Below are 26,102 nucleotides of genomic sequence, written 5' to 3' on the forward strand. Positions count from 1 at the left end.
TTTCATTCTTTACGAGAGGTAATCACAAGCCTAAGTAATATATATGTCTGATTGCTTTAAAAATACTGTTACTGCTTGGCACCAGGGGCTCCCATCTGTACTCTTAACTACTTAAGATACTTAAGAACAGAACCCAGGCCAAATTTTAGTGTACTTCCATCTCTATCTATAGTTGGGTGCATTGGATCATTTCCACCATCCTGCACTATATAGAAACTAAGATTGGAAAGACTGCAGATCCAGGCCAGCCAAGGTAAGAAGCTCGATGAGTTGGTGTGCAACTCTGATGCCATTGATGAATGGAAGTCTAACGACAGATCAGGTGCATGTTCTTGTCGAAAGGGAATCCCTATCCTAAAATTAAACACTGATAATGATACCAGCCTAGCAAGAGTAATACCCCAAGTTGAAATCCCCACAATTTCCCACAACCAAAATAAGTATATACATTAGCATCCAAAAACATAGTACAATCTGTTCTTTGCTCTAATATCATCTGTAACTGATTATGCTACAATGTGGCAGAATAGTTTCTTCATTAAACTTGTGATATATTTAAAAAGAATTAGAAAATTCTTTTTCACTTATTAAGTGCAAACAAATGGCAAATTGCCTCATTACTTACATAATTGACTACCATTAAAAATTCATCTAATGATTATTATAGTAATATATTATTCTGATTTATTACTTTACTTTGTAACAGGTTTTAAACTGAGCTCTGCTGGAGTTTAAGTATTTAACTATTATCATCAAAGTATATTCCTTGGGTACTTGGGGCAGATTTTTACAAAGTTTTTAACCAATTGTTTCTAAGAATTCTTAATTGGTATATTATTTTCTTTATTTTTAAATTCAATTTAATTTTATTGTAAAGGTGATGTACACAGGGGTTACAGTTACATAAGTAATGTAATGAGTACATTTCTTATGGAAGGAACATTGTTATCCCCGCCATCGTTTTTTTCTACACTCAAACAACTACTGACGCTTCTGCTGTTGCTATTGATCAGTGGGTAAATTTGCTTTCTTTATTCATGCATTTTTATTATAACATTGATATACAGAGGGTTTACAGTTACTTAAGTCAACTAAAGAGTACACTTCATTTTATTTTCTAAATTTCAAGATTTGAACTTAATAACTTATTTTCTTTTGTTTCTTTAGGGTAATTCTTTTCTCATAGTTGTAGGATTAGTTAATTTACTTTTGAATGATTTTTACACATGTAAATAATTCAGACACGTATATTTTGCTTTTTAAGTATTTAACATGTGAATATTTAAAACTCTTTTCTCCCATTTTTGTATGGTTGGTGAATTTAAATAAATTTATTTTCTTATATTTCTAAAGATATTTTTCCAGAAGCACATACTTTATTAAGAAAGGCTTCATTACCTGGTCATTTTTGGTAAATATTTGTACTTGAATTAAAAATGTGTGAGATGGGCATGGTGATTTGTGGCTTCCATTTTTTAGCTATGGTAGGAACTGCATATAGGTTTGTAATTCGCGAGAACTTGAGAAACTGGGAGACCTTATTATAAAAATATCCAGAGTGAAATGATTAGAGTTATAGCAATGCCTAGCGAGATATAGAACACCTGGTGTTCATATTCTAAATCTTCAGTTAAAACACCAATAACATCAATCTTTTGTCAAAATAAAAGGATACATGTTTCAAAATGGTTATTATTTGAAACTGGTTTGCAAAGGTTCTCCAGTCTTCTATTTCTTAATTTTAAATTTACTTAATCTATAAGAATTCAAGTATTTTGTGACTATTTTATTTCTACTAAACTTTTAAATAGTACGAGCAATATTATTTCATATATTAACCTACTTTTTCTATTAGTTATAATGTCCTCTGTTTAATATGATAATATTAATATTCCAAATGTGTGTATGTGGAGTATATGTGGGGGGATGGGTTTGTGTGTGTGTGTGTGTGTGTGTGTGTGTGTGTGTGTGTGTGTGCTTTCTGTGTACTTTGTAATGTTTGGAAGATCACACCATTGTTACACATATGCTAGGCCAAGGTTTTACCACTGAATTATAGAGTCTAGTTATAATGTAAATAGAGTTTTAAATTATGACTTTTAAATTTTCATTCCTAATATATTTTATCAAAATTATATATGATAAAATGTGATCCATAGTCTATCCACGTTAGCAATTTTTATTGTTATTTTATTGTTTTATTGAAGATTTCCACTGCCTTTCTATTTCCAAACTCTTGCCTTTCTTAATGATAAAGGTTTTACTTTCCTTTATTTCTCTCTTCATTCTTTTTGCCTGTAGAATTTACCCATTATTTCTCTTATTTCTTTGGAAATTAATTATCATATTCTTATTACAGTTTCTTTACATTGTAACATGTCTATACAATGCTTTATTTTTTCCACCTTCTCTGACTCTCAGTTCCACACTACTAGGTGGATTAAAAACAAACTTGATTCAGAACACTTTGATTATTTTCCTCCTTCTCTTCTCTGAAGTCTTTCTGTCTTTTGAAACACAATAACAATGACATACAGCTCCTATGTGGTTCATCATTCTATCCCCTCTCACTCTCATCTGTACTACAATTCAAGTCGTTATCATTCAGCTTTATTATGCTATAGTGTTATCTAAATCTTAACTCATCCTTAAATTAATTTTAGTTGCTTCAAGCATTCTCTAAAGACATTTTTCTATATATGATATCTGGGGTCTTGTGTTTCACAAGGTACAAAATATGAGTGACTAGCAAAAATCTAGATATTTCTGTAGAATATTGGTCCACCTGCTCAATAAACTTGTATGTAAATTCAAGGAGTACAGGTCAGTCAGAAAATCTTGTAAAATGTTGTAGCTTGAGCCTTCATACTAGATTTGAATCTTATTACCATGTTTAGTAGTGAAGACATCAGAGCTCTACTATAAGAACAGACACATAGAAGAATGTAAGACATTTATCAAAAATAAATTCATAGTTTTATGGTCAATAGATTTTGAAAAGGATGCCATGACTTTATGAAATAAAAATAGAATCTTAAATGGGTGTATTGGGACTATGGCCTCTCTAGATTTAAAGAACGATCTTAGACTACTACCTCAAACCGTATACAAAAAATCAAAATAAAAAATGATTATCAAACTAAGTGTGAAATGTAAAAATCTATGAAACATAAATGTAAAAATTCATAACATTGGATCCGTGAAGGTTTCTAAAAATTTGACATGGAAAACATTACTGGCTAAAGAAAAGCAAGAATAAACTGGTTTATATCAACTGATAACTTTTCATAATTTTCATAATTCTGTGAAAGAAGTGAAAACATATCCAACAGACACAGGGCACACATTTGTTAATGCTACAATACTAATGCTACAATGATCCTCAGTCTTAAGTACTTTTATATCTTCTAATTCTATATAAATATTTTCCTGAACATGATATTTCTTTAAAGAACATATGTAAATTAATAGTCAATTGGAGGAGCCTATGAATTAAGCTCCTCATTAGTATCTAAGAAAAATTAAAAATAAAACTCACTAATATGACCATCATATAAAAAGATGACACAAAATATAGTAATGCATTTGTGGAGAAATTGATATAGGAAGCAAGTTTTCAAGTCTTCAAAAGGTCAAAGAGAATTGTATAGCATCCAGCCATTACACTTACATGTATGTATTAAAGAGAAGTGAAATCTTTTTTGGACAGTGAATATAGTTCATTGACAGTGGACTTGAATAGTATGTGTGAGACCCTGGAAATAATCCCCAAAAACAAATTTTGAAAAGACATACTATAGAGGATGTATGCTGGACAAATTCCTGTAACTGAATTTTATATGAATTTTAATGTCTTTTCTAAAATTACAGCATTTCTATTTGAAGAAATGCAAGTTTGTAAAAATTAGGCTTGGAAAACCTATGATTGTACCATTCATTTCCAAAGCTCTGAAATATATACAATAAAAGGAGATAATTGATGCATGTGAATTTCATGTCAGCGAAAAATAAATATTGTTAAAAATACTTCACACAGATTGCAGAATGCCTAAAAAGATGTGCTGGCTAAAAATTCTTTGTAAACTACAGCTTTTGAAACAAGGATTTGATTTCTATTTTGGGTTTTTTTGTCTGCTATTTTGAGTTTATGCAGAGATAACAATCAAAAAGTGTATGTGATAAATGGAATATCTAGGAATTATGCATCACTTATAAGTAATTGATAACCTTTTCTGGAAGAAAGTTTTAGCAAATGACAGTAGACCCAAATCTATGCATCTGCAGTTTATGAAAATCATATGTTACTTGCTCAACCAAATTGCTTTTCTCTTTTTCTAGGAAAAAATAGTATTCTCAAGGTAAGAGCCAATAGCAGTGAAAAGAAACAAAATACACAATTGTCTTGATTTATTTGTGAAAATAACAAATGAAACAAAATAATTCCACTTAAGGGACTCCAATATTAGTATCTATGAAGAAGTTCCTGAATGCCAACATCCATTGAATTTTTGAAATTTTAATTTCTACCACATACGAAAATTTTAAAAAGAAAACAAATATAGTCTTAGAGCAAACCAGTCTTGCAATATTTTCTTAATTTTTTTGAAATTACAAAAGAATTGATACCATTATGAAAATGATCCTTTCCTATGGAAATCATTTAAAAATATTTATCACTTATTATAATTCCAATACCAAAGAAGATTAATTTTATATAATCATTACAAATATTATTTTATTACTCTCGTAAAACAGAATAAAAGATCAGTCCTAATATATAATCATGGTCCTTCATTTCTAATCATTACCTAAATATCTTAAACAATCTAAATAGTCATGTCTTTAACATAAACGTAAATATTCTATAATTTTTACTTAACATTTTCCAGTGGCATATATTCATGTTTCTAAGAAATGTTCCCAGCAGTTAAAAGACGCTTTTGTGAAATTAATGTGATATATTTTGCTGTTGTTATTGTTGTTGTTTGCAAGGCCTGGGCATTGTCCCTAAGCCTTTTTAATAACCAAAGCCAGCACTCTACAACTTGAGTCACAGAGCTAATTCTTGTTTTTAGTGGTTAATTGGAGATAAGAATCTAACAAGTACTTTTATGTCTGGGCTAGTTTTGAACACAGTTCTAAGAACTCATTACCCATAACAGCTTGAATTATAGGCGTGAGTTACTGGCACTTGATTTGATGTATTTTTTTTAATTGTAATAATATTTTAAGATTTTTGTTTAACTATAATGTACATCGTTCTGCACATAAATTTGGAGATATGGGGCTGGGAAGGTGGCTCAGTGGTAGAGCACTTGCCTTGCATGCCTGAGGCCCTGGGTTCGATTCCTCAGTACCACATAAGCAAAAAAACAAAAACAATAACAAAAACAAATTTAGAGATATGTATATATTTCTGATGACAAAATATCTCTAAAAATGTCTGACTTTCTACACGTAATATGTATATATATATATATATATATATATATATCTGAAGACAGACTCCCTTTAAAACTTTTATGCTAATTTTTTTGACTTTTTCATTTCAAAGATATACCGTCTATTTTTTCCAAAAGTTCCCTAGAATAAAATAACAAATATTTCAATAGAATGTAGTGTATTACTTTCAAGGGAATTTTAGATATACACATGATATTTTAGTAACATTTACAGTATATTACTTGAAATAATTCTGTTCAAACTCTGAAATATTTTTTGTAGTGGTGGGTAGAGAGGAAATTAATTCATAATGGTTAGGAATTTGCAATCCTTCAAAAATCTATTCCATAATTTGTTATAAGCACATTTGTTATAAGCACATAGTCAATTTTCCTGTTATGGTTTAGTTTTTTAATTTCTTTATTTGTTCAAAATTCTAATATGGATGCATGCACAGTGGTAACATTAAAATTATTAATCAATATACAAATAATTGCAAAATCATACATACATATCAGACTTTCAATAGTTAGCACTTATGATGCTAATAATAATTTTGGTGAAGATGATGACCACAGTATACCCTGATAATGACAATGTTGTGATTGAAAAGGAAAAATTTTACAGTTTGAAGCTAGATTTCCCACATTGAATACATAGTAATACACAGCATTGGATTACATACAATAAGAATAACAAGAGGAGAGTTTCAATACGAAGAAAAACAATCACATAAACACGTAGAGACAGTGAAAACGCTAATGGTATTTCTGCAGTCTCTCTAATGTATACTCACTTTTCTTGGTGGTATTATTTTCTTATAAATAAAGTTGTTTATTTCCAGATTTGATGGACTAAGATGTAGTTTTCAAGTTAGTGTGGTTAGTTCAAATAACCTTCTCCTATAGAAACTATTCAATCACCAATGTTTTCCAATGATATATTAAAAGTGTGTTCTTCAATACAGCTGTAAACGCTTGACCCAATTTACATAAAACCACTTACATATCTGTGGTTACCTTAAAAGGGCATAGGCCTTAAAGCCAGGGGGTAAAATTTATTTTTATTTCTGCATGAAACAATTTGTGACTTTATACCAACAAACTGAATTTGACTCTTTCCTTATTTGTAAGCTAAGGTGGAAAATGTAAGGACTCTTCAGTTTTCATTTTTTCTTCCTCTAGACGTCAAAAAATATATTCTTCATTATTTCTTGTAGATTACATTCATTTACAGATGAGAAATGTAAGGCCAACAGTCAATGTAGAGAGTAAATAATAATACTAGAATTTGTATCTGAGCTCTTCACTCTTTGTGCTTACAAGGAGAATAATTTGGTGATGGAGAGGACCAATATGAAAAGACTATGGGGAAAATGCATATTTTTAAAATGGTTGTTTTAAGATTAGGTGACAGTGATGAGTGAATGAAACAGGCTGGTGACAGGGGCATAAAAAGGAGTACATAGAAATCATATTAGTGTCAGAAACTGAGAAAAACTTGATCATTCATCTTACCTAATGTGATGGAGTAGAGGGATAAGTAGAAATCTAAAGTGCTTCCATATGTTTGGCTGGCAACTGTGTTAGTGTTATTCTTAGTGATAAGGAACACAGGTGGAAATGTTGGATTTAGTGGAAAAAACTCTGACAGTTCTAAAGTTTATATTAAACAGATGGAAAGATAGGTCTGTTTAGACATCATCAAAATATCCACGGCCAGGAATATGAAAAAGAATAATAAAATCACGGGCATTATTGAAGGGAAGAGGAAAAGGAAATTTCAGATACAAGTGTGAGCAATGTGAGCACCAGTGTGGACATGATTGGAAGAGATAAATAAGGAAACAAAAAAGTGATAAACACAGATTTAAGGAAATAAAGGAAGGAAAGAATTTGCAGGATGATATTTAAGGAAATATGCTACTTGGATTTGAAAAGTAAAAGGACATAGACAAGTTCAATAAGAACAGTGTTTGGGGGAAAGTTATATTGATAAAATTTATAGATATGAATGTGAAGCCATAAAATTCTGGATCCATGAATTCAACAGATCCTGTTGATTTTAAATGTTGGGAACAAATGCTTTTATCCTGATCTTAGAAGAATTATACAAATATAACTGTTCTGAACTTTACTTAGAGGAATTCTGTGAATAATTTTGAAGCCTTTGTTTAGGCAGGAGTTTATGGATTGGACTACAGCACAGACAACCTTAATTTGTTCTACATTTCCAATGAGTGGCCCATGTATCCACATCAGTTTAGGATTTTATTGAAATATCTTTAGATATGTTTGGATATCTTATGTTGTCTTATCAGCCTATTAATAATAAATGTAGGACGAGTAACACCAAGTATTAGTTTAAACATATAGCTTTACTGATGTGACTGAAGACTCCTCGAAGTGATTCTTGTTTAGAATAGAAAATGCCTCAATAGTCTTTGAAACAGCATAACTGCCATATACCCTATTGAAATACAATTCTTGTTAGGGATATCTCCATGCTGAAATAACCCAGTCAATCAACCTGCCACAAATTCTTATATGTAGCAAGTGCTCTTGTAAACATCAAGCTTTTATTGAATTGAAGAGTTCAGACATGACCTTCACCACTACGATTAAATGCCTAAAAGATAAGACATGTTGCTTTAATGCCTTTCTTTCATTTTCTCATACTCATTTGCTTGTAGGGAAGGATTCTGATGTAACAATAATACAATGCTGACTTCTTAAGTAGAGAGTTTAATTGACAAATTCACAAATTATTCTGGCATTCTATTTTCCTAGAATATACTTTCAAGGGAGTAATAATTAGAACTTAGTTAATAGATAATTCCAACAGTCCACTTATAACATGATGAAGTGTATAATCTAGACAGGGTTGCCAACAAATAGATGCTATTAATTTATAAATTTAGGAAAAGAGCAATTTTTTGAGACTTTGGTGTAACATAGTATGAAGGGAATAACTGTGTGACATCTTTTTTCTTCTATTATACATAACAGAGGAAGAAATTTCCATAATTACATACCTCTGTATACAATTAGAAAAACAGCTAGGTTTGAGGTTTGTTTTTATTTTGTTTTTGCTGTTTGGTTTGTATTAGGGCTTTACCTCTGGGCCTGGGCACTGTCCCTGAGCCTGTTTTAGCTCAAGGCTACTGGGAAGATTACTATTGACTTTTTCATTCCTTTTGGGGAAACTTAAAGTCATATTTGCGGTTTTTCTGTTGGTCCTGGGCTTGCACTCTGATCCTGGGCACTGTCCCTCAGCTCTTCAGCTCAAGTGGAACGCTCTACCACTTTAGCTGCAGTACCACTTCCGGGTTTCTGGTAGTAATTGAAGATAAGATTCTCATGGATTTTCCTGACCAGGGTGGCTTTTAACCACAATCCCCCAGTCTCAACCTCCTGAGTAGCTAGGATTACAGGCATGAGACACCAGCACCTGGCTCATATTTGCATTTATGTGCACTGAATGACACTATGTAGAAAAAGAATGGCAATTTGAATCAAATAAAATGACATTGTAGCTTTTCAGAAAAATTGAGGTAGCAATAAATATGTCCTCCTTTTCCATATGGTTACATTAATGACTCATGAGCAATGGGACTCTTACATTAGCATCCTCTGTTGTCTGCGTATGTGGACTTAGTATCGGAAATTGTTCATTGAGAAATAAAGACTGAGATTTTTAGAAAGCAAAGGAGATCAAGTATGAAAGAGCAACATAGAAAGATATACAACTTATCACACAGAGATTAAGAACTAGCCTAAGTGATTAGAATGCTAAAGGCAATGAGGAATAAGCCTAGTTCATAACTCATTCTTCAATAACCAAAAATGGTTCCCTAGAACAGTTTGTGTTATAACTAAGTTATAATTATCATTTATTCCTTCCATCTGGCATTATTCCTTCTCTTCTGTCAAAACTATTAATTAGCTTGTGCCTTTTTGGTGCCATTATTTCCAAAAAAGATTTGCAAATCTCACTTTTACTACCCTTCTCATTGCAATTAGCAGTGACCACTCAAAGCCTGGAATATTTGAATTTCCAGAATTAATCTTCATGTGATATCTAAGCACATTCCTGATATTAATTCCCATGACCTATTAACAAAACTTTTTTTTCTGTTTAACACATTATTCTAATAGAGTTAAAGTATATGACATAAGGACTATTTTTCTGTATCAGTAGGAAGGAACAATTATATATTCCAAGTATGGTTTCTTTATTTTGCATTTTCTAGATAAATGACTCTTTTGCCAGTCCCGGGGAATAAACTCAGGGCCAGGGAATATTCCTGAGATTTCTTAAAATATTTTTCTGATCAAGGCTAGCACTCTACCACTTGAGGCAAAGCACCACTTCCAGTGTTTCTTTTTCTGTTGGTGTGGTACTGAGGAATTGAACCAAGAGTTTCATGCATGCTAAGCAATCATTGTTCCATGAACCCACATTCCCAGAGACCTAAATCACTTGCTTTTTTATATTAGTAAGTTTTTTTGTGAAAATACAGTACAGAGAGGTTACAATTACATGAGCAAGGTAATGAGTAGACTTCTTGTCAAGCATTGTTGCCTCCTCCTTTGTTTCCCCTTACCATCCCAGCCCGACTTCCACCCCCCTCCCCACCCCCGCCAAAGTTGTAAAGTTCATTTTTTTACATAATGTCTTGTTGAAATGGGACGTTCTTAAGATGGCATTACTTTTGCATTCTGCTACTATGTATTAGAATTTAGGGCAGGTGGTAGAAAAGGAAGTGGAAAACAATACTAAGTCCAGAAAGGCTGACCTTCCTATCACATCACTAAGGAAGTAGTGTTAAGACCTGCAGGACTCATAGGGCTGTTGCGTGTGACATTATTATGTAAAACACTATTAACCGTCATCTCCGACATCCAAAACCTTCTGCTTACCCTTTCCAGGTCAAGAGCCAAATATCTAAGCCTTTTTATTGATTGGGTGTGTTTCCTAGGAAGGAAGAAAGAAGGTGTGGTAGGTGATGGTGAAAAAATATGTATATTGATACTCTGTCCACATTTTTTTGCATTTTTAAAAAGTGCTACTGATGAACTTCCACTTACATCGAATTTACTTGCTGTCTGCACAAGATTAAGATAAATGAAGACATTTATTCTGGTGGATAGTCACATATATTAACAAAATCCATATCTGGAAATAAAAAGATACTAGATAAGAAAGTATAAATTGTTGTCTATAAAATGTTGTTTTTTCCTCAGAGAACAAAAGGTAGTATTGAAATGATTACTCCAGCTTTCTTTGAAGTTTTATTCTGTGTCAGTATCAAAATGTTCTCTAATTCCTGTAACATCCAAGCATAAAAGACATGATTTGAAGATCTCAGTAGTTTTAGAAACAAAGGTACATAATATCTTCCTTCCTGAAGAGACATTTGATGGCAAGTATGATTGATTGTACTAGAGTTCTCTTTTTTTCTTCTTTATCTCGTTTTGAATATCTTGGCATATTACTATGTGTGCTGAATCAGCTTCGTATGGGTGAGATTTACCTCTACTCTGCAATGTCAAGATGGGTGATATGATTTACCTCAGCATACAAAAGTAAACCAGAAGTGGTGAAAGGCAATTTCTAGGGAAAATTTCTATCTCATTTTCTGTGTCTTGTTTTCCCTTAGCTATGAAAATAGCATATTTCCAGAGGGAGTCTTCTTCCAACTCATATACTTGAAGAAAATAGCATGAGACAAAACTCAAATACAGCCCCATACATATAACACATGCAGAACTAAACTAATATTAGAATATGATATTAAGATGTTAGGTTCTTACCATTCTTGTATACCTTTATGAAAGTTCATTATTACACATCAGGTTTTAACAAATCCTAAACAAGAACTAACTAATAGATAATATTTCCTATTGGAAGCTATTGCAATTTTTTATACATACGCATTCTCCATGTGATCACTTGTGGGGTTATCTATTTCTATGAATGTGTTTAATCACTCTAGAGCACTGAATCTAATATTCACAATCATTATCCAGACCTTGTGATTGAGATGAAGAACAAAATATCTAGATTCCTCCTTCTCTTTTCCTCTTCTCCTTTTTCTAGTGTGAATTCTCATCCTTTCTCCAAATTCTCCTATTAATAAATAAAAAAGGACACATTGTGGATATCAAGCAAAAGGATTCAAATCAAAAATTTCATTCTTTCAGAAATAGATGAAGTAAATCAGAGTGTCTCAAGGAAGAATTAAAACATGATTTTTTCCCTTTCTGCCTTTCAACATAGAGTCTGAACATGACTCTAAGTATCTAATAAACCATTTGCCTTGGCTAATTTTTTTTAAATATAGATTTTAAAATAAAAGATAATTTAAAATTTTTAAATAATTTTAAAATAAATAGTAATTTGTTGTTTGCTTTTGGGAGGCATGAAATAAGACTGCATTAACATAGTGTGAGTTGAGAGGCAAAATTTTATCAGAATCTAAACATAATGAAAAATAGATGATTTTAAGATAAATAGCTTGTAGATATATTTTTAACGTGACAATCCCACAGAGACTTCTTTTTTCTTCTCTTTCTCTCCACGCTCATTCAACTTCAACAAGCAGTTATGTAATTCACATGGCTGTGTTTCTTTCAGAATTAGTTTAGACCCAAAAAAGTTAGAAAAAGAGAACCACTACTGGGTGTTGGGTCCTTTAAAAATAGCAGTCAAATAAATACTAACCATAATGCCAAAATAATAACAATCAAATGCTCTTGAAAAGAGAAGATTGTAAACAGAATGTGTAAAGAGTGATAGTGCCAGAACTCTTCAGGAGCTGCTCTCTGACATTTAGGATTTCTAGTACTGGACAATATTTTAATCATGATTAATTGCTTTCAGACACTAAATTTTTTAGTTACATTTCATTGAAAAAATATGTTGTTCAAAATTCATGAAAGGATAACAGTTTATAATAGAAAGAATGCTACGCACTTATTGTACATAGCAAAATGCCTTCCAAAAATCTAATCCCTCAAATGTAGATTTGCTATATATATAGCAAATATATATATATATATATATATAATCACCTTTCATTACCCAAGGAACACATATTTGAATAATTGTCAGATGGGGGAAGTATACTCAAATGGGTACATAAATGTCCCAGGTGTAGTTGGTAAGCACATGATTAAGTAAGAACCATCAGAAAGATGTAAAGATGCTACATCAGAAGATAAAGGAAAAAACACCAACTCAGATGCTGAATTTCTGGAAAACAGAACAAGAATAAATGCCTTTTCCACTAGAATCATTTGAAAAATATATTAGCGCTGTAGGTGGCTCGATTTTAACCTAGTGAGACTTCTTTTAGATTTCTGTCCTTTAGGACTGTAAAATGATAAATACCCATTATTCTAGCCAATTAACTTGTACAATTTTTTTACAGCCGATTTGGATTAGTAAATTAATTCAAAACCACAGGCATTTCTTGATGCAACTACAGAGACATCACATACCCTATTTTCTGAGAATAAGAATACTTTGCCACTGGCTTTGTACGCATGTATGAGGTACATACTACTAAGTTCCTTACATAAAGCAATTCTTGAAATTCTAAATAATATTTAAATAAGAAGCTCCCTTTATTTTCACATTTGGGGATCACTAAGGACCAAAGTTATGTAGAAGTCTAGGGTAAGAATCTGGAAATGTAGACTGTCTCCTAATATTATAAAGGTAATTCTTGTCATTTTTTTTTTTATGTGAACATGGAACTAGGAAAATTTAATTTAATTTAATTTGTGAACATACTGTACAGAGGGGTTACAATTACATGGGCAGGATAATGCGTACATTTCTTACCAAGCATTGCAGCCTCCTCCTTTGTTTAGCCTTCTCATCCCTTCCCAGCCTCGCCCCTCCCCCCCAATCCCAATCCTTCTCCTCCCCCCTCCCCTCCCCCCCCCCCCCCCGCACCGACGTTGTAAAGCTCATTTTGGACATGACAACTTGTACTTCTCATTGTTGCAACAGGTCCACCTGTATTCTTAAACGACTTGTTTTTCCGCATCTCCTCCACAAGTTATACTGACATCAAATATAGTGAAAGCAGGGGTTATACTGTGGGGGAGGGACATATAAATGCGTTAGAAACACATGCATGAAAGAAAAAAACATTAAAATACATATCTAAGGGTTCATTTTCCTAACATCACATTATCTGAACTTTTCCGCTTGACTCATACATATACTAGATATTGCAAATAAGGGAAACCATGAGACCTATGTTTCTTTGGGCCTGGCTTACTTCACTTAATATAATTTTTTCCAAGCCTTTCCATTTCCTAACAAATGGGGCAATGTCATTCTTTCTGATGGAGGCATAGAATTCCATTGTGTATATATACCACATTTTCTTGATCTATTAATCTACTGAGGGGCATCTGGGTTGGTTCCATACCTTAGCTATGGTAAATAATGCTGCAATAAACATAGGTGTGCTGGTAGCTTTAGTGTGGTCTTGTTTGTAAACATTTGGGTAAATGCCCAAAAGTGGGATTGCTGGGTCATAGGGGAGTTCTATGTGAAGTCTTTTGAGGAACCTCCATATTGCTTTCCAAAGTGGTTGAACAAGTTTACATTCCCACCAACAATGAAGTAAGGTTCCCTTCTGTCCACATCCCCTCCAGCATCTGTTGTTGTTAGAGTTCTTGATTTTTGCCATTCTAACTGGGGTGAGGTGGTATCTCAAGGTTGTTTTGATTTGCATTTCTTTTATGGTTATGGATGTTGAGCATTTCTTCATGTGTCTATTGGCCTTCCTTCTTTCTTCTTCAGAGAAGTTTCTCTTTAAGTCTTTCGCCCACTTATTTATTGGGCAGTTGTTTCTTTGAGGATTTGTTGTTGGGGGATTTAATTTTTTGAGTTCCAAGTATATTTTAGATATGAGACCCTTGTCCGTTGTATGGCTAGTAAAGATCTTCTCCCAGTCCGTGGGCTTTCTATTGATCTTGCTAGCTATGTCCTTTGCCATGCAGAAGCTCTGCAACTTTATGCAATCCCATTTGTCCAACCTTTCTTTGATTTGTTGTGTTTCCGGGTCTCTATTCAGAAAATTTTGGCCTGATCCAAGGAGACCTGGAACTAGGAAAATTCAGGGGACACGTGGGATTGGGATAGATGGGAAGATGCGCGGGGAGGTGATGGAAGAAGTAACATTGATCAAGGTTCATTGTACACACAGAAAATGACATGTGGAATCACCATTGTACTATTTAAAAAGAACAATACATCAATAATCAATTCTTTGATATTTCTCTCACTTTTCTGCTTGCTTTGTTCTTTGCGCATTAAGGCTAAACTGTTTACTACATTGTAAAGTGCAGAAGGGGGAGCATTAAGAAAAATGAGAGTTGGAGTGGGTTGGGAGGTATTGATGAGAAAGTTCAAAGGGCTGGCAATGATCAAGTGGCACTGTACTTCTTAACTGCATTGTTGAATGACACCTCCTGTGTATAACTGCTTAAAGAGAATAAAATATTTGTTAAAAAGGAAAACGATAATAAACAGCACAGTTTCTTGAATGTCTGTGTCAATGTAAAGTTAAACTTTTCTCCATCCTTGGGAAAGTGCTGAAAACAGAAGATGCAAAGTCAAGATGAAGGTTTACTCCCTCTCCTTGGACTTCAACCTAGACTCCTAGTCACAGTTGCTCAGAAAAACGTAGTAGACCTAAAGAGAACTGATGGAGTTATGTAAGGGGGAAATGAAGGAATCACTGCCTGATAATGACCTAAATATGTAAAGATTGCTAGGATAGAACAAGATGGGCACCACCATCATGATTTGGGGTTTATTTCAGCTCCAACTCAAAATTAATTAGTGGATAATGTTATAAGCTGGATACAAAGCCAGGGACCAGCGGACACGTGGCTATACCACAGGCTCTGACTTCTAAATCCTTCTATGGTCTAGATTACATGGTGCTATCAGGTCATTAGAACATAAAACTCCAAAAGCAGTCTCCTGGTTAATGCTATGAGAGGAGATTTTTTTTTGATCTGTAAAATGGGGCTGAAAGAAAACATGTTATGTAGATAAGCCTCTTAAGAGTGTTGTGCTGATTTTTATTTTTTTTTATTTTAAAGGTATTTTATTAGCATATATTAGCTTTTTTTTTTTAATTTTATTTTATTTTACTTGAGAACATACTGTACAGAGGGGTTACAATTACATGGGCAGGATAATGCATACATTTCTTACCAAGCATTGCAGCCTCCTCCTTTGTTTACCCTTCACCTCCCTTCCCAGCCTCCCCCCTCCCTCCCACCCAATCATACCCCCCCCCCCACAGACATTGTAAAGCTGGTTTTGACATGACATTTTGTACTTCTCATTGTTGCAACAGGTCCACCTGAATCCTTAAACGACTTATTTGTCCCCATCTCCTCCACATGTTATACTGACATCAAATATAGTGAAAGCGGGGGTTACACTGTGGGCGAGGGACATACAAAGCAACAAAGAAATAATCTTATAAATGCGTTAGAAACACATGCATGAAAGAAACAAAAACATTAAAATACATATTTGAGGTTTCGTTTTCCTAACATCACATTATCTGACTTTTTCCGCTTGACTCATACCTATACTAGATATTGCAAATAAGGGAAACCATGGGACCTATGTTTCTTTGGGCCTGGCTTACTTCACTTAATATAATTTTTTCCAAGCCTTTCCATTTCCTAACAAATGGGGCAATGTCATTCTTTCTGATGGATGCATAGAATTCCATTGTGTATATATACCACATCTTCTTGATCCATTCATCTACTGAGGGGCATCTGGGTTGTTTGCATGTCTTAGCTATGGTAAATAATGCTGCAATAAACATAGTTGTGCTGGTAGCTTTAGTGTGGCCTTGTTTGTGATCATTTGGGTAAATGCCCAAAAGTGGGATTGCTGGGTCATTGGGAAGCTCTATGTGGAGTCTTTTGAGGAACCTCCATACTGCTTTCCAAAGTGGTTGAACAAGTTTACATTCCCACCAACAATGAAGTAAGGTTCCTTTCTGTCCACATCCCCTCCAGCATCTGTTGTTGTTAGAGTTCTTGATTTTTGCTGTTCTAACTGGGGTGAGGTGATATCTCAATGTTGTTTTGATTTGCATTTCTTTTATGGCTAGGGATGTTGAACATTTCTTCATGTGTCTATTGGCCATTCTTCTTTCTTCTTCAGAGAAGCTTCTCTTTAAGTCTTTCGCCCACTTACTTATTGGGCAGTTGTTTCTTTGAGGATTTGTTGTTGGGTGGTTTAATTTTTTGAGTTCCAAGTATATTTTAGATATGAGACCCTTGTCTGTTGTATGGCTAGTAAAGATCTTCTCCCAGTCCGTGGGCTTTCTATTGATCTTGCTAGCTATGTCATTTGCCCTGCAGAAGCTCTGCAACCTTATACAATCCCATTTGTCCAGCCTTTCTTTGATTTGTTGTGTTTCTGGGTCTCTATTCAGAAAATTTCGGCCTGTGCCAAGGAGACCCAGGGTTTCTCCTGTTCCATCCTGTAATGTTTTCAGAGTGTCTGCTTTGAGTTCAAGGTCTTTGATCCATTTGGAGTTGATTCTGGTGCAGGGTGATATATAAGGATCTAGCTTTAGTTTTCTACATGTAGTTAACCAGTTTTGCCAGCACCATTTACTGAAGAGGCTGTCTGTCTTCCATTCTATTGTTTTAGCTCCCTTATCGAAGATTAGATGGCTATAGGTCTGTAGGTTCATTTCTGGGTTTTCAATTCTATTCCATTGGTCCTGAGGTCTGTTCTTATGCCAATACCAAGCTGTTTTGATTACTATGGCTTTATAGTAGAGTTTGAAATTTGGTATTGATATTCCTCCAGCCGTGTTCTTTCCGTTGAGGAGCGTTTTTGCTATTCGGGGTCTTTTATTGTTCCATATGAATTTTTGGATTGCCTCTTCTATTTCCTTGAAGAATGAGGGTGGAATTTTGATAGGTATTGCGTTGAATTTGTAGATAGCCTTGGGAAAAACGTGTATTCTGATGCTGCTGGGTGAAATGTTCGGTAAATGTCTGTTAAGTCTAGTTGATCTATGCAGCTGTTTAGATCTGCGGTTTCTCTGTTGAGTTTTTGCCGAGTTGATCTATCTAGTGGGGAGAGTGGTGTGTTAAAATCCCCAACAATTAATGTCTGTGGATCTATATGGGATTTGAGGGAAAGTAGTGTTTCTTTGATAAATTTGGGTGCTCCATTGTTTGGCGAATAGATATTTAGAATTGTAATATCCTCCTGAAGGAGAGATCCTTTAATTAGTATGTAGCGACCTTCTTTATCTCTTTTCACGAATTTTAATTTGAAGTCTATTTTATCTGATATTAGGATTGCAACTCCCGCCTGTTTATGCGGTCCGTTTGCTTGGTAGATTTTGTTCCAGCCTTTAACATTGAAAATGTGTTTGTTTTTACGGGCAAGATGTGACTCCTGTAGGCAGCAGATAGAAGGGTCTTGTTTTTTAATCCAACTAGACAGTCTATGTCGCTTAATTGGAGAGTTCAGTCCGTTAATGTTAAGAGATAGGACTGAGAGGTATTTGGGAGTTCCTGCCATGTTATCTACCTTCTTGGGGGCTGCGAAAACTCGGTTCTTCCTATGGTTCTTGGATTCTCAGTTTGGGTGCAGTTTCTTGGCCTTTATTGCGGTCTTGTTGGTTTTCTATGTGTAGGACATCTTTAAGAATCTTTTGTAGGGCTGGTTTGGTGGAGATGTATTGTTTCAATTTTTCTTTGCTATGGAAGGAATTTATTTGGCCTTCAATTATGAAGGAGAGTTTAGCTGGGTACAGTATTCTTGGTTGATAGTTGTTTGTTTTTAGGGCATGGCATACATCATTCCAGGCTCTTCTTGCTTTGATTGTCTCTGCTGAGAAATCTGAGGTGATTCTAATTGGTTTCCCTTTATAAGTGATTACCCTTTTCTCTCTGACAGCTTTAAGGAACTTTTCCTTGTTCTGCGTTGATCCTGTGTGGATTATAATGTGACGGTGGGATGTCCTATTCTGGTCTGGTCTATTTGGGGTTCTAAAGGCTTCTTGTATCTGGACAGGCCTATCTTTTTGCATGTTTGGGAAGTTCTCTGCTAGGATCCTGTTAAACAGATTTCCTAGACCATTAACTTCTGTTTCTAGGTGCTCCTCTACACCCATTATCCTTAGATTAGGCCTTCTGATGGTGTCTTCCAGGTGTTGGATAGATCTATCATATTTCTTGGACTTGTCTTTGATGGTTGTATGTTCTTTCTCTATAATATCTAGGCTGTCTTCAATCCCTGAGATTCGATCTTCTGCATGGTCTAACCTGCTGTCAAGACTCTCTACTTTGTTTTTTATCTCTTTTCCTTCTAGTTGGTCAGCTTTGATGGCTTCAAGTTCTTTGTTGAAGCTCTGTTTTAGGTCTTGTATGAATTTCTTTACTTCCTTAATTTGGTGTTCAGTGTTTGTCCTCAAATCACTTAGTTGATTGGTTATGGTTTCTTTGGGCTCCCATTCCTTCTGTTGGGTTCCATTCAGCATTCCCTTTGTGGTCTCCCTGACTTCCTTCAGCTCTTTGTTAATGGATTCCATGAATGCCTTTAGTGATCTTTGTGTGTTCTCTACCTGGTCTCTCAATTCCTGTATTACTCTTTGATTAGCTTCCTCCTGTTCGTGGGATTCCTGCAGATCTCTTTGAGTGTTCTCAGCCTGCTCACGCAATTCCTCTCTTTCTCTTTGAGTATTCTCAAGTTGTTCACGCAAATCCTGTATCAGTTTTTGAGAAGCTTCCTCACGCTTATGATATTCCTGTATAAACTTCTGGGATGCCTCCTCTCTCTCCCTATCACGCTCATACAGAGTCCTTTGTACGTTGTCAAACTTTTCATTTATCATGTTTGCCAGCAGTGTTTGTAGAGCTGTTTGGGAACTCTCCTCTGGATTATTCATTATCTGTTCTAACCCCTGATTATCAGGATTGGGAATTGAGATACCCGAATTTGCCAATTTTCTTGTGTTTTTCCGGCTTACTCTGCCCATTTGAGATGAAGATAGCACCAGTTTTGTGCTAGAACACTATCTTAAGGCAACCATCAACCAAAGTTTGCATTTGTACAGTCAATAGTCTACAGATACAATCTAGTTCAACAGATACATCTATTCGACATCAAACAACTATATGTTAAAGGACTTCGAACCGCAGAGAAGAATTTGGAAAACCAGAAATTATTAGGGTTAGGGAGAGATGTGGGTAAAAAATAGGAATAGATTGGTGTGGGGAGGCACAGGGAGAGTTAACTATGTCCTAATCACAATGCAGGAAATAGGTTGGGTAGGATGGAAGTAGAGAGAGAGAGAGAGAAAAAGAAGAAAGGGAAAGGGGAATGAAAAGTGACCAGAAAATAAAATAGAAACGTAAAAATTAATGTTATTTTAGAGATTAAAAGACCATCTATTTATAGAGGAATATGAATATGTTGAGAGAAAGGGAGGGACATAGAGGAGATGAGAAAAACTTTTAAAAAATGCTTAAAATATTATATAGGTATAAAGAGGTAGTACTGCTATTAATGAATTTAAGTCTCAGAGGTTTTGAATTGAGTAATAAGTTTGTGGATTAAGTGTGTACACAATGGGGGATAGGGTCTACTGGTTAACTACGGGTTTATCTGAGGATGTGCAGGACAAGAGTTAAGTCACATAAAGATGAACAAAGAGGAAAAGATGGAAAGGATAGGAAAGTGAGAAGAAAAGATCAGAAGTTCAGTAGAGCTAGAAAAAAAAACAAAAAGATAATTAAGAATGAAAGAAAAAGAGAAAGAAGACAAGAAAAGAAAAGAAAACACACATTCACGTATTCCTAAAATAAAAATTATAAGAGGAGGAAAAAAAAAAAGTTAATGGAAAACAATTATTTTTTCAGAAGAGGCAAAAATTAAAGATTAATAAAAGTTTTAGAAAAGCAAAAAAAAATTTTATATATATATAAGGTAACAAAAAATGAAAAAAAAACAAAACAAGGAAAAGAAAAAAAAAGAAAAGAAGAAGAAGAAAAAAAAAGTTCTTTGATTTTTTTTTTTTTTTTTTGGGAGGGATGGGAAGAGTCCTGTATCTCCCTTTTGTCTGTAACCAGAGTCTGGTTGGAGTCTCTGGTCAGCTTGAGGTCCTGTGGCTTGATTGGTTTCTTAAGTCAGTTTGTTGGATCAAGCAGAAAAATGCTCTGCTTTACCCAAGTTTTTGAGATCCCCCTCCCAGGTTAGTTTACTGGGAGGGTGATCTGCTTTGAGAATCACAAAAGAGGGGGATGCAGTGATGAGGCTAGGTTCTGGGTAGAGTTGAGGCCTTTCAATGAACAGTAGCTTTTCCCTGGGGCTATTTTGTGAAAAAAAAACTCACAGCACCCAGCCTGGAGCCATTCTCAGGGTTTCTGTTTTTCAATTGATTGTGGTGGCTGCTAGAGGGCGGGGCAGCCTCTGGCTCTGGTTACCCGGTGAGGAGAGCCACTCCAATGGCTGGCGCCTGAGCTGGGTGACTTTTCCCTGGATGGAACTGAGTCTGTGAGGTCACTTCACCGTTAAGTTCTTGTGACCTGCTAAATGACTAGTTTTATTCCAAGGCCTGAGCTGGAGCTAGCCGCTCCTCCAAGCTTTGTTGGTATCCAAGATGGAGATCACCGGTGCTGGGGGGGGGAGGGGTGGCCTTCCCTCCTCTTCTCCCAGAGAAGGAGTGAGGAAGTGGGGCTTCTACTCACGCGGAGTCTTGGATCCCGGGTCGTCTCTGGTCTGCAAAGTGCAGGATGAAGTTGTCCGCTCCTTGTCGGTTCTTGCTGGTGTTGAGTAGAATCTGCTCGTCCGCTGCATCTGGCTCCTTCGTCCTGGACTGCGTCTCAGGTATGCCTCCCCGGCGGTGGTAGCCGCTGCGACCCTGCCGCCGCAGCGGCAGCTGCTCAGATGTGTCTGCTTGGCTTCCTCTCTCTTGACTAACTCTCTGTCCTGTGATGGCACACTTGGTGTGATTCTGTGGCTTGGGACTGTTCACTGGAACTCTGAAACTGTTTTCTATGCAAGAGCTAGTTCAGATTCCAGCTTCTCCTCCGCCATCTTCCCGGAGCTCCTAATTCTTGTCATTTTTAGTTACAGTTTCTAAAAAACAAAAAATGAGGTAAAACAGAAACAGAAACTCTATTTTCTATCCCTCCTAAATTTCCAACAGAAATTAGAGAATCCAGTAAAGATATAGCCATAGCAGGATGGTATAGGATATTATAGGATCACTAGATGGTGAAAAATAAGATAACAAAAATCGGTCCCCTGAAACAATGAGAAACAAAATCTACATCTACAGTTTGTGATATAGCTAGAAAATAGTTTCCACTATGCTAAGTCTTTGATATTTTAGGTTTGTTTACACAGCAACTTTCCTTTCTTAGGAAATGACCATTTATTAATATTCAAGGGTTTGCAGCTTATAACCCAGATAGCTGATAAATAAGAATGATTTTGGGGAATAGTCAAACAATCTTGAACTTTTTATACCTTTCCTCTTCTCCAGCACGAGAATCCTAGTCAAGATATGATAAACATTAATAAAGTATTTATTATATTTTTTATTGTTCACACCAAAGCAAATACACTTCCCTCTTTGCAAGCCTGACTTTGAAAGAGTCAGACCCACACAATTATTTTATATACAAAAGTTTATTGCTTTGGCTTAGGTGTTTCCTCCGTTTGGGTGTTGTTCTCTATTATTTTGGCAATTACATTAAAAAAAACAAGATAAATGCATTATGCTTATGTTCAATTGTTCAGAGTCAAGCTGTCTTCAAACAAAGTTTTCTGTTCCCTTCGTCACTACTAATTAATTAAAGTTTAATTATAGCTCTTTAAGTGCAACAAAAACGTGATACTTTAATGTATATTCTCATTGAACCCAGTGAAAACAGGAGTGTCTGTGATTGCTTTTTTAAATGTTTTCAAGTATTTTCCTTGGCTATTTTCACTATTGCCTTTGTTTTGCTTTTCTAATCAGGAACACAGGGTTACACAAAAAGATCTTCTTAAGATAAGATATTAGGCAGAAAAAAATAGATGTATAACTAAAGATTTTCATTCCTTAAGAGACTGAAAAGCTCAAAAGACTTTTTGCTATTACTGGCATTACTGGCATTGTAAAGATAACTTGAATTTTTTGGTTCTTTTTTTGGAGGGGGGGGGTCCGGTCTTGGGACCTGAACTCTGGGCCTGGGCACTGTCCCTCAGCTCTTCAGCTCAAAGCTAGTGGTCTACCAATTGAGCCACAGCGTCTCTTCCGGCTTTTTTCTTTTTGCTTATGTGGTGCTGAGGAATCGAACCCACGGCCTTAGGCATGGAAGGCAAGCATTCTAACAATTAGCCACCTTCCCAGCCCCCTGTTTTGATTCATAAACTAAGTGAAATATATGTAAAATGTTATAGTTGTTCCAAACAAAGATTACGGTTTAAACTTTTCTGCTCCAATGAGATGAAACCTCTGATAAGTTTAGAGGGCATATTGATTTTAAGGTAGAAGGGTTAATGTTAGAAAGCCAAGGGAGATTCCTAAAACAGTACTGCTTATCACTTATCAGTTAATTATATTTAAGATTTTAAAGTATATAAACATACAAATATGAATTGTGTAAGAAATGTGTGATTTACAAAGTTGATTCAATGACAACTAAATCCAGAAAACACTTCTCTATATTTATATAAACTACTATATCTAGTTTAAGAATTTAAAATTTTTTAGAATATATATTTTAACATTTATGTCAAAATATTTGTTAATTTGTAAATGTTTATTTTTAATTTTTATCAGTCGTGGGGCTTGAAATCTGGGCCAGGACAATGTTCCTCAGCTTTTCAGTTCAAGACTAGTGCACTACCAATTGAGCCACTGACAGTTTTCTGGTGACACATTGGAGATAATAGTCTCACAGACTTTCCTGCCTAGTCTGGCTTTGAACCATGATTCTCAGCTCTCAGCCTCCTTAGTAGCTAGGGTTATAAGCATGAGCCACTGGCACCTAGCTACGTAATTATTTTGTTACACATTTATGAAGTATGGAGTAGTAATCCCATTCATTTATATGTTGTGTAATGATCAAGCTACATCATATCCATTAATTTCTACATGCAACATTTCTTTTTAGTGAGAATGCTCGAAAACTTATCTTCTGACTGTGATGAAATATCTATTTCTTAAATATAATCACTTTGTATCTTGTGGTATAAAATTAATATATTTACTTTTAGTCAAAGAAGTCTGATAATTAACGTTATATAAAACATGATTTGTAAAGTGAAAGAAATTCATTGTTCCATTACTTGTTTTAAGAAAACCATTATGCCTTTTGTTTTCAATTATATTTCTGTATGAATGTGTAATATTCATTGACTTAACTGTTAAAATTGTTAATAGCTACATTATATCAAGTTGATTCAAACTTGTATTTGAAAATTGCACACTAAACACAAATATACTTCCACTTTCCTCTACCACATAATAAAAAATAATGGTAAAGCAAAGTTTGTGTTAGCTATTCATGTGTACAATCCTTGAACTTAGGAGGATAAACCTGAATAATTTAGTTCAATGTCATTCTAAACAGACATAAATTTGAAGAAGCAGAAAGTGAGAATGTGGCTCAATGATAGTGTCATCAGCCATGAGCAAAAAATACAAGGGAGACCATTAAACATCGAGTTCAAACCCTAAAAATGACATATACACACAATATAACAACAAAAAGTATTATGAACCTCAATAATGAAGACAAAAAAATAGAAAAGATCATGAGAAATGTGTAAACATCTTGAAAATAGAAATCATTTGACAGAATTTTGATTCAATGGAGGAAAAATCAGTCTCCTTTGTACAATCTCAATTTATTCATTTGTATTGAAACCTGGCTATTGGGTAACATGAAAGAGTAAATTGGATTACCTGACTTAGGAGATATTGCCTGTGACTATGCACCATCCCACTCTGCAAAAATCTTAAATGGTGCTTGTTACTTTAAATAAAACCTCATGGTAGAGACAGTTGGGTTGACACAGACTGGGGTCCTTATTTTCAGGCTTCAGACCAGTGTTTTTGTTTTTAACCATTCCTGTTTTATCCCCCTTCCCTGGTGCAGATATACCTTACTTAACTGGTACCAAGCCAGGGCTTTGAACTAGACACTCCTACCTTAATCCTTACATTTCCCCAACTACAACTTATTTCAAATACTATCTCTGTCTTAGCATTAGTTGTTTTCTGACTAATCCCCATCAGAAAACCCTTACATTCATGTAAACCCAGTATAAATAACCTAGTTAGAAAAGGGATAATGTACAAGTTGTTATGTCAAAAAGCAAACTTTACATCTTTGGTGGAGGGGATGGAGTCAGGGGAAGTGAAGGGAGTATAGGAATGGAGGGGAAGGAGAAACAAAGAGGATGCAACAATGCTTGATAAGATATGTACTCGTTATTTTTCCCATGTAGTTGTAACTCCTCTGTATGGCATTTCCACAATTAAAAAAATAAAAGAAAGAAAAGGAAGAAAGTGTTAAGCATTGGCTGAGGCTCTCATCTGTATGTTTGCTCCCTAATAATTCTGTGCTACACTGTCATTTTTTCATGGCTTTTGAGTTTGACAAATGATTGATTTGGTTTGATGTAATCTCATTTATCCAGATTTACTTTGTAAGTTTTGACCTGTGCCAAGCGGACCTCATGTGTCTCCTAAGTCTTCCTATAACATTCTCAAGGTCTCTGGACTTACATTGAGGTTTTCAATCCATTTGGAATTGATTCTGGTGCAGGGGGATATATAAGGATCTAACTTAAGTTTTCTGTGTACAGCCAATTCTACCAGCACAATTTTTTGAAAAGGCTGTTTGTCTTCCATCCTGTGTTTCTGGCTTTCTTTCTTTCTTCTATTTTTCTTTTTATTGTGAACATACTGTACAGAGGGGGTACAATTACATGAGCAAGATAATGAGTACATTTCTTATCAAGCATTGCAGCCTCCTCCTTTGTTTACCCTTCACATCCTTTCCCAGCCTCCCCCCGTCCCTCCACCCAATCCTACCCCCACAAAGTTGTAAAGTTCGTTTTGACATGACAACTTGTACTTCGTGGACCTGTCTCTGGCTTTCTTATCAAAGATTATGTGCCTATAGGAGTGGATTCATTACTGGATCTTCAATTCTGTTTATTGATGGAATTCTGTGCTTCCATTGGAAAGAATGGCATTACACATTCCTGAAGAAATGGAAAGACTGCAAAAAAATTATATTAAGTGAAATAAGCTTGATCCAATTAAATATATGCTGCATGGTTTTCCTCATTTCTAATAACTAGATATGTCCATAAATCTACAAGTTAATCCAATAGATAATAAGAGACAAATAATTGCACTTGGATATGATTAACAGCACTCTATACATTCACATGGCAAGAACAAGGGAAGTTATTCTTAGGAGAGGATCACAATGGCTCAATGGATTGTGCATATGTCCATATAAATGTTGCTTATTGCAAGGAACTCTAAGAATCAATCATACATATGAAATACATATATGTTTACAATTTTAAAAGATGTCATAAAATAAACAACTTCTGTA

Source organism: Dipodomys spectabilis, unplaced genomic scaffold (genome assembly GCF_019054845.1).
Source record: "Dipodomys spectabilis isolate Male_0828 unplaced genomic scaffold, ASM1905484v1 ptg000483l, whole genome shotgun sequence".
Classification (NCBI taxonomy): domain Eukaryota; kingdom Metazoa; phylum Chordata; class Mammalia; order Rodentia; family Heteromyidae; genus Dipodomys; species Dipodomys spectabilis.